Genomic DNA, 10,452 nt, shown 5'->3' with positions numbered 1-10,452 from the left:
AACATATTCTTTAGTTTATGTCATGAGTTGCAGACAAATATTTTTTACTGGTTTGTCATTCTTTTTATGGAATTCTAATGCCATGAAATTTTATTTTAATTTTATATGGTCAAATTAATTTATCTTTTCACTTAGGATTTCTTAATTTTGAGTTAACCTTAGAAATGTCTTCTCAACTTTGAAATTATTTACACACAGACACACATGTATATACATGTCTGTGTGTATACATATATAATTTTTTCTAGTATATATTTTTTCTATTTATATTTTTGAAACAACTGAAACTTTGGTGTAAGTAATCAGATAAGCATTCCAAAATAATTTTATTGTCTAGGTGACCATCCAGTTGTCCCAATATCATTTATTAAATAATTCATCAGTTGCCCACTGATTTGCTATGCCATTCTTGCCTTACACTAATATCCAATACATATCTGGGTTTACTTATAGACTTTCTTGTCTATTCCATTTATCTGCAAGTCAATTCATTCATTATTATTATATTAGCATAATTACTTTACCTCTATATTTTAAGATATGAGAGGGCTTACAACTTATTGCTCTTCTTTTCCCAGAATTTTCTTGAATATTTTTTCTATTTTCCATGTGAATTAACCTTTCCAGTTCAAAAAACAAATTAACAAATTAACAATATTCTTATTGTGTGTATTGCTGTAAAAGTAAGTTTATTGCTTTACATTAGAAAGAGTTGGCATCTTTATAACATTTAATCTTCTTACTTAAGAAATTTATGCTTTCCTTGTGTAGATTTGGAATGTTTCTTATTAAATTTATTTCCATAAATTTTTTTTGCTATTATAAATGTGATTTTTTCTTCCATTATAAATTTTAATTGGTTATTGTCTGTACTTATGAAAGCCATTGATTGCTGTTTATTATGCTCAACCATTTATAAATTCCCCTATTGTTTGTTATAATCTTTTCAGTTGATTTTTTGTATATTCATATAAGCAAGCATAACATTTACAAATAATGAAATTTTATGTTCTCTTTCAAATACGTATGATTCATTTCTTCTCCTTTCTAATCGCACTGGCAAATATCTTCAGAACCACATTAAAAGAAAAAAAAGTCATAGTGACAGTGTATTCTCTGGCTTTGTTCTTGACATTAATGGGGATTATCCCAATGTGTTTTCATTAAACATGATGATGGCTTTCAGATAATAGCTATTAGTTTAAAACATAGCCATACAGTCCCTAGTTTATTGAGTTTTTTTTTTTCAATACTTCATTGATAAGATTATATGATTTCTCTTATTTGTGCTTTTCCAGGGGAATTATGTTAACAGAGTTGCTAATGTTGAATCATTTTCCCATTCCTGGAATAAGCCAGTACTGTTATCTCCACCATGCTCGATAATTATCTGGGGACAGCCCAGGAGAAGGAAGTATGGTTTTGATATGAACACCAAATGGATCTGAAGGGGTTGGCAGCTGGAGTCTGTCATCAATAAGCTCCTTACAGCAGGTCTTCTGTTGAGAAGATTTGAGCAGCACATTTCTGCAGATACCACATGAGTCAATAAAGGACTAGAAGTCAGAAAACTTGAGCTTAAAAACTGTCACTACCAACCAATTGTCCATGTCATCTTGGACAAGTAATGCACTCTCTAAATGTCACCGTTTTTCTTGCTTGAAAAAGGTGCACAAGCATTTAAAGTACTTGAAAGAGATTCTGGTATATAGTGTGCACTATATATTAGCTGTGCTTATTATTGCTATTATTAAAAATCCCTTCAGGACAGAGCCCCAAAACCTGGAAAGTAGTAATAACTATCATTTATTGAGCACTTACTATATGCCAGGCAGTCTCTGTGGGCAAAGGAAATAGAGGATTAGAAGGGCAGAGAGGAGGAAAAAGGAAAGAATTGTGGCACTTAATGATTCTTTCTATCTTTAAAGGAAGAGATTCTCTAGTATTTAGAATTTTCTAGAAGAAAGAGACTTCTGAGGAAGAAACAACGTTAGACAAAAGATTCCTCTGTAGATGTGCTAAATTAACTAAAAAGGAAAGACAGTAAAAATTTAGGGTGGCAGCGTGTTCCAAATAGTAGGTACTTGGCTAGAGCTTTCATCTAGCTCTCTCCTAGGTCCCCCTGGTGGCAACATGGGTGAAGGAAGATGTGTGATATCAACAGATAAAGAGTAGATCAAGGATTTTGCACAGGTAAATATAATTTCTTATCCTGCACTTTCCACATACTAAATTTGAACAAAATCCTTAACTTTCTGGTCCTCATTCTTTAAATGAATTGTTCTGAAGAATGAATGAGATAATTATAATGTATGTAAAGCACTTGACACAGAATAGTTGTGTAAAAAATATAGTTATTATAGCAAAACAAATTTTACAATGACTTAAATTTTACTTATAAAACTACTATCAGAAATGATGTTGATTTTTAATAAGTATTGTTAGCCACCAAGAATATTTTTATGAATTTTAATTTTAGAACTCTTGGGGAAATTGCATATGCTACAATGTTTTTCAATACACTTACCCAGGCTCTAATTATAGTTTTAATCTTACACTAAAAAAAATTCAAAAGAAAATTTTTAAAATAAATTTATCTTTTCTGGTCAAGCTAGCTAAAAAGATCCTTTTAAAATAAATACTAACCAAAAGCTATTTCCTTTCCAACTCTTAAGTCACGTGTAATAGGTGAAATTCTGAGAATTTCAGTCACAAATATTCACTCATTATATTAACATAGTCTTCATCGCTTCTCGGCCTTTTGGCTAAGATCAAGTGTAGTATATTAACACGGTCTTTTAGGTAAACATGAATCAACATATACCCAACAGACATCAATTTGGAGAGATGGAGGTTCCTGTTTCAATGGATGAAATATGCATGTTTTTGAAAAATTCTAAGTAATGTTAAATATTTTTTTTGTTTTAATCTAAGGGTAAATTAAAAACAGCAAAGATCAAGTTAAAAGCTCATAAGAATGTACACTAACTTTTTAAAAGGCAAAGACCATCGTTGATATAAGATGGTTTTTAGAGAGAAAACATGTATTGTACAGCTTTGTAATTGTTTCCATTCACATGGAACAACTCCAGCTGCTTTCAAAAATCAACAAATGATAAGCGGAAGGAAATGGGAAGAAATAACAGCAGTTTTGTTATGTCCAACTGATAAACACTGGGTTGCATATATATTATGTTAAGCATAATTAAGCACAGAATTAACATCGTTTGCAATGCAATAAAATAAGACAGCTGAGACAAATGCAAAAAGGTCTCCAATACATTGTTTTGATGATTTAAATAGACACTGCCAAGCTATATATTTACAATAAATATAGACAAAGGGTCAAACAAATTTTTTCTGGATGTATGTGCATAGGTTATGGCTAAAGGTCTAAAGCAATTTACATTCCATTATTCATCAAGTGTGAGAAATCTTAAGCTTCCATGAACCATGCCTCTCACAGTGTATCTAATTACCTGGAATATATCCCAAAAGAATTCTAACCCTGTGTTTTAGTAGTTAAAGCATCACAGGCAAGAGATAAATCTTTTCCTTGATAAAACTGTGGGGACACAAATTTACAAAAGAAGTCAAGAACAAACTATCGAATGTGTTCAATGTTTTACATACTGAATAAGCACTTGAAATATGTCATTTATTCACTCAACAAACTCATACTCTTTAATAAGCTGAGCTCATATTCTTTGATAAGCAAGTACTAAATTAAGTGGTGAAGATACAAGGATTATAAGAACATCACAGTCTAGTGAGAATGACAGGCATATTTCAATTTCAATACAATAAGAAATGCAGTGATAGGGCAGGGTCCTGGTTTAGAGTGGAAGTAAGTGGAAAAGAGAAGGAACCCAAAGACAAGACATTTTACCTTATGTTGTGAAAAAGAGTCAAGAATAGCTTCTCAGAGGAGATGATGACCACATTGCAACCTCAAGAATTATTAAAGATTAATTTTCATAATAATCTCTAATAAGCCTCATTAATAGTTAACATAATTATTATCATTTTAGAGATGAAGAAACAAATGTACTCTGACTCTCAGCTGATAACGGGCAATACTAAATCTACCTGATTCCAGTGTCACACATTTTCTATTGCCTTTGAAAGTTGAGAAAAATCATCCACATGTTTCTCTAAGTCACGAATTTTTTTCACCAATACATGTATCATCTAGTGATTCCAACACACCATTCTCTTCTTACAATACTCATTATACTTAGCTAAGAGAATATAATTGATGGCTCATATTTCTGCAGTATACTTTCAGAAGTTCTCATGAAAACACAAGATATTACAGATATCACAGAAGAATAGATATGAAAACCAAAAGCTTTTGATAAGAGGAGAGGAAGCTCTTTTAAGATGTTTATTAATAAGTGTCTGGAAATATTTTATTAATTGACTAAATAATTTCAGATTTAGTTAGAGGGAGAAGACACAGTTTAAAGGTCCTCTGGAATAAGGAGTGTATTTACCCTTCGTGATGAAACAAACACAATATGAATTTCTTAATCTTTTGCCTACCTTAAAAGAATTAGGGGACAGTTTTATTTTCAACCTACTAAATTTTCCAATTGAAAGAGACTATGTAAGAGCTTTAGGAATTTGGGAGCCATTCTAAGTAGGAAACTCTCACTTCCATGTCTCTCCTGTATTACTCACACAGAACATCACTTCTGACACTTCTGGTCTCCAGTGTGTGGGATTTCCTTTTTTCCACACCAAGCAATTCTACAGCACCAGCTGGGTGTCCTACACTTTAACTTAATTCTGACAATACCTGGCATCAGATTCCACCGGTTAAGGGTCTTTCCTACAAGATTGCTTCCCTCCTTAGCATTTCAGAATCCAAATGCAAGTTCAGGTTGTCACCTATGCTTCTGACTTATCAACTATAAATCAGAGGTTCCCACAACCCCCACCTCAGAGATTGATTAATTTGCTAAAGCAGCTCACAGAACTCAAGAAAACAGTTTATTTACTGTTACAGGTTTATTATTAAAAGATTTGATAAAGGATACAGATGAACATCCAGATGGAAGAGATGCATAGGGCAAGGAAGGAGCATGGAGCTTTCATGCTCTCTCCCAGCAAACAACATTCCCAGCACCCCCACATGCTCACTAACCCAGAAGCTCTCAAAACCCTACTTTAGGGATTCTTATGGAGGTTTTATCATATAGACATGATTGATCATTAACTACATTTCCGCTCCTTCCCCTCTCTGGAGAACAAGGGGTGCGGAACTAAAAATTCCAAGCTTATAATCAGGCATGCTCTTTCTGATGACCAGCCCCAATCCAGGAGCCCACCAAGTGTCACCTCATTAGAATAAAAAGAAGATTACACACACACACACACACACACACAGATCTAAAATACTGTTTTCTATCTAGTGCAGTTAAGTTTTGGGGGAGTCAAAAGTTATACACAAATTTCCAACTGCACAGGGGCAGCAGTACCCCTAACTTTCGCATTGTTCAAGGGTCAACTGTATTAATTTTTTATCTCACACACCCTGATCACCTATTGCCAGCAGTTTATAATACTTCAAATTTATCTATCCATGAAAGCACACTAAGATATGTTGTCAACATCATATCATCATTGAGCCATAAAATAGGAGATCTGAAGAGATCTACAGATGTGTTCATTTAACAGATATTTATTGATGATGTACTATATGCTTGGGAATGAGTGACCCACTAAGGAATTGATTTTGAGCCAGTCACAGTGCCTGACCCCAGGAGCTTGCCATCAATGGTGGGAGACAATTAGAAGCTAAATGCATAGGCTTCAGTTCACTCATTTTACACATGTGGAAAAGAGGATAAGAAAATAAGTAGTTTGCCAAATTCTCATTATGCATTGCTGATGGGGGTGGAAATTGGTATAAATAACCTTTTAGAAGGCAATTTGGGAATGCTTCTTAAGTTTAAAAATGTTCTTATTCTTTGGTGCAGCTATCCTAAGTGGGAATTTATCCTTCACGTGCACTTGCAGAAGTTCCAAAGATACCTGAAAATATTCTTGCGGTGTTGTTTATATTACAGAAACATCGGTAACAATTTATATGTCTATCAATAAGTAATCGATTGCATGAACTGTCCAATACTATGCAGCAATTTAAAAGATGACGTGGATCTGACATAATGTAAACATGGAAAGAGATTCAAAAGCTATTGATATATAAACAAAAGTTGTAAAACAGCATGGATAATATGATTCTATTTTTATTTAAAAAGGAAACAAAGTACCACGATATGTACATACTTAGAAAAATAAATATAGGGAAATGTACATTGAACTATAAACAGTGGTTAATATGATGGTTACAGATAATTTTTATCTTTTATGTTAATATTTCTGTAATGTTGAATTGAACTTTTTTTCTAAATAAAGAGTATGTTCAACTAAGTTGTGATTTATAAACACTGTGTCTTTCAAAAAAGTATTTGATGTTTTTAATTTATTATACTTATGAAAGTTCTTTGAAAATTGTAAAGCCTTAAATTATAAAATTATCTATTTGTAGTAATGTTGAATAATATTCCACATTATTTTGAGGTACTCTGAAAGAGAATATGCTCATGCAGAAAAAAAAAAATTTAAACCATTAATAATAACATTAAGAATTAGGATAATAACATAATTTCCTAGTCTCTTGTAAGCATTCCTGAACTTTCATCCTGATCTCTCGAGTCCTGGTCTAATTGTCTCTCAATGCACTTATCTCTTGCCTTTTGGGTAATCTGTTAAAAGCTTTGGCTTAAAGGCAGAAACTCTTCTAAGCAACACTAATTCTCATTACAGAAAATGCAAATATTGGAATGTTTCTATGAATGGAAAAGAAAGCTGCTAATATTGCTTTCTATTTTTTTTACAAGAAGCACTTGTAATGATATACTGTGAAAACTGTAAACTTTTTATCATTACAAAGTAAAACTGAAATGGCCTGTCAATATGGAGTCCTCACAATTATCTAGAACTCAGTTACCAGTGTATTTGGGAGGCATTTTTCTACAAAGTAATCCTAATCTTCTACAAATAAAATAGTTATATTTAGCTGGAAAAAGATGTAATGTGAGAATCCCTCCTTACCCAAACAGAAAACCCTATTAAAATGAAATCATAAACTCAATATGTAAGAATAAAGCATATGATTGGACATTTGAAATTCCCATGCATCTGGGCAAACTGCAGCAGGCTATGAGCTCATTTGAAAGAGAAAAGTTTTCTTGAATAGCAAAATCAAGTGAAAAACTGCTTAACAGGGTCTTTAATATATGCAGAGTCCTCTCCTTGAAAAAATCAGAGAATTCAATTCAAGAAAAAAAAAAGGAAAAAAATTCACAGAATTTATCTATCATAAATTGAGGAATGTAAAATTTAAGGAAATGTAACATTTGCTAATCTTCAGATTTGGCCATTTCACTTCCAATGCATGGAAGTGAAAAGTGAAGATGTCACTTTATTCAACTCGAGCTTTGAACTGCCCAATGGGTGACTGAGTATGTAAAAAGATATTGATGCAGAAATGTCTGCTGAGACTTAAGACAGGAAACATCAGATAAAAAAGACAGTTGTGAAATAGACCAGCCTGTAGAATTTGAAATAAAATCTACATAGATATTCCTAAACTTCTCACTTACATGAAAGGCACAAACTGGTCTTCTCATATTAAGCCTGGATATAGGGCTCTAAGGAACAACTTGGAAAGCCTATTCTATGTCCCTACAGTTTGGGGAACCCAGGGGACTAGTGCTGGACTCTCATCTGGAAAATCTCAGTAGGGAGAGACACACTGTCTAGAGGCTGGTGAAAAAGCCAAAGGAGAGAATATGGCATTAGATAATCTAAAATCTTAGAATATAATAGCATAAAACATGAAGAGTTGTTTCCTGTGGTCCTGATGTAGGTCATATGCAAGAGAGCCAGTGTGAGATTAGCTTAGAATGTTTCTAAGAGAGTCCTTGGAAGGAATTATTGACTTCAGCAAAGAGAAGCTGGAGGCATCAGTAGATTCCATGTGGCTGGAGGAAGGACTAATGAAGTGAAGATGCATTTGCTTATATCAAGGACTGCAGATGAGATGGGGACTTGTGATGGGGACTGCAAAGCAATACAATAGACAATCTACTCTTAGTCAAGAATATAGTGCCTGAAATAGAGCACAGATGCATGGCAAACTTGCAGAAAACTCAAAAATAGAAACAGAGGAAAACCCAGCCAACTATGGAAGACAAGAGATAATGAAGATACTGATGCCAAAGTTTTCCAAAGCTGTTGTAAGAAAAACAAACTAAGTTAAATTAAATTAAATCAAATTAAGTTGTAAAAGACAGAGATATGCTTGAAAATAAATTAGAAGCAGTAACTTAGAAAGAGAACAGGAGTAAATCAAACACAGAGAACCTAGAGTAAAATTGACCTGGAAACTTCTTAACAGAGTTAGAAAGGAAAGAACTAGATGGAGCAAAGATGGGGACTTTTTCTGTTCTGGAAATCCTGTGGTAGGAGAATCAGGCTCTGTAAGATTGGAAATTACAACTAAAATATTTCAGTCTGGAATGAATAATTTGCAAAAAGATAAGAGAAACAGTGTTGCTCTAATGATACTAAGTTTCTGTGGAGCACACTATGACATTTTTGCAAATATTGGCAAGAATCTTTTTGATGTAATCTATATGATTCATGGAGAGACTCATATCCCAAGTGATATCAGTATCTATGAGTTTTGGCCATATGCTAAGATTACCTATAGGCTATACAGATAATGTAGTGTATGTTCTAACAAGAAGCATTTTGGTACTTTCCAGGAGTTGGAGACACCATTATCTAAAAATGAAATCTAGACTAGGACATTGACATAGCAAAAGATATAGAGGTTATAGAAACTGATCCAAGTTGTTTTGACTCAAATAATCAGGACAGGCTCACAGCACTGAGTGTAGTGAGGTAAAGAATTCCAGGTGAAACTTTTGACAGAAGATAATGAAATGTTCCAAAAGAAACTTGATGAAGTCACTAAATTGATCAGAGAGCTCTAGGAGACCCCAAAGCATCTGAGCATCAGGCTTCTTCTCAACATCATCTGTCTCCTGGGAACCCTATTACAGAGAAAAGCATCTTGCTGAACAAGTGACTGATAATCTTGAAGAATTGTACTGCAACTCCAGGGGATATTGTAAATATATATGGGTTAAAAAAGTAATAGGGATTTCCATTCTTTTCTCCATTTTTGACAACAACTTTGAATATTTAATTGAAGATTTTGACACAACTACAGAGAATGACTTTGCTAACTACACATTTAATGATATTTAGACCTATTGGATTTCACTATATAATGTACAATATTTCCATTCTTAACTTAGAAAAGATTTACAGGGGACATTAAATATTTTAAAACTATACATTCAATTAAAGAATGGAACAATCAATTTTAGTGTTTTAAAGATTGGGCAGGTATTAGGTAATAATGCTGAATCTTGGACTATAAAAATATATATGTACAAAAGTACAAAAAATTGTGTGTGTGTGTGTGTGTGTGTGTATTCACACACATACACACACACACACACACACATTTGGCACACACACGCATAAGCCAAGAAGCAATGACATCTTTGGAATAACTGATGCAATTAATGCCCAAATATTGGTTTGTACACATTATTCCTTATAATGAAAACCTAGTCTCTTTTAAGATTGGCAGGTTTCAAACCTGGGTCAGAAAGCATATAAGGTCAGTCTGGGATACCTTATGAGACAGGCAAAGGATGTTTCAAATATTAACGAGGTCATATTAAAAATATACAGCTTAAGAAGTATTTATACATCAAATGTGGAAGTTTTGAGCCTATAATTATTACAAATAATAATAGGTGACGTTAATTGTAGAAATTAAAACAAGAGAAAGAAAAGAGGGAAAAGCTCATTTATCAATATTAGGGGTGATTATGAAACTTACTCATTCTGAAAATTGATAATTAAACAGAAAGAGTCAAACATCTACCCTGACTTTTTAGAAGCAGGAAAAACTTTTTACAGAAGAATACCAGCTAATAAATATAGAAAAATGATAAAAATAGAATATCTTCAGCCTGTAATATGCTGTAAAATAATTGATACAAGAAATGATTGTTAATAGATGCTACAATCTTTAGGTTAAATAGTTTTGGGTAACGGAATATTTGCATAACAAGTAGTCTTGCAGTTTACTTGCTTATTGTAAATGAAAAAAAATTACTTTTATAATGAAGAGATCTTACCATCACTACCTTAATCAAATGATTAAACTCGGCATCATCTAACGTCTTCCTCTACAACCTGAATTGAAAGATGAAAGACATCATAGTCAGTATCACCTATGAACTATTCTTGCCCAGAATGTTTACTCAAAATCAAATGGAGCCTTTAAAACTAACT

The 10,452-nt window shown here is 33.0% G+C and overlaps 1 pseudogene; it reads left to right on the top strand.

Annotated features, from left to right (window-relative positions):
• The first annotated feature begins 2,745 nt into the window (after positions 1-2,745).
• Positions 2,746-2,916, top strand: LOC111737004 (annotated as a pseudogene).
• Positions 2,917-10,452: the final 7,536 nt, after the last annotated feature.

Source organism: Pteropus vampyrus, unplaced genomic scaffold, assembly GCF_000151845.1.
Source record: "Pteropus vampyrus isolate Shadow unplaced genomic scaffold, Pvam_2.0 Scaffold1, whole genome shotgun sequence".
NCBI classification, from domain to species: domain Eukaryota; kingdom Metazoa; phylum Chordata; class Mammalia; order Chiroptera; family Pteropodidae; genus Pteropus; species Pteropus vampyrus.
The sequence above is the reverse complement of the archived record's forward strand: the minus strand, read 5'-3'. Positions and strand labels throughout refer to the sequence as shown.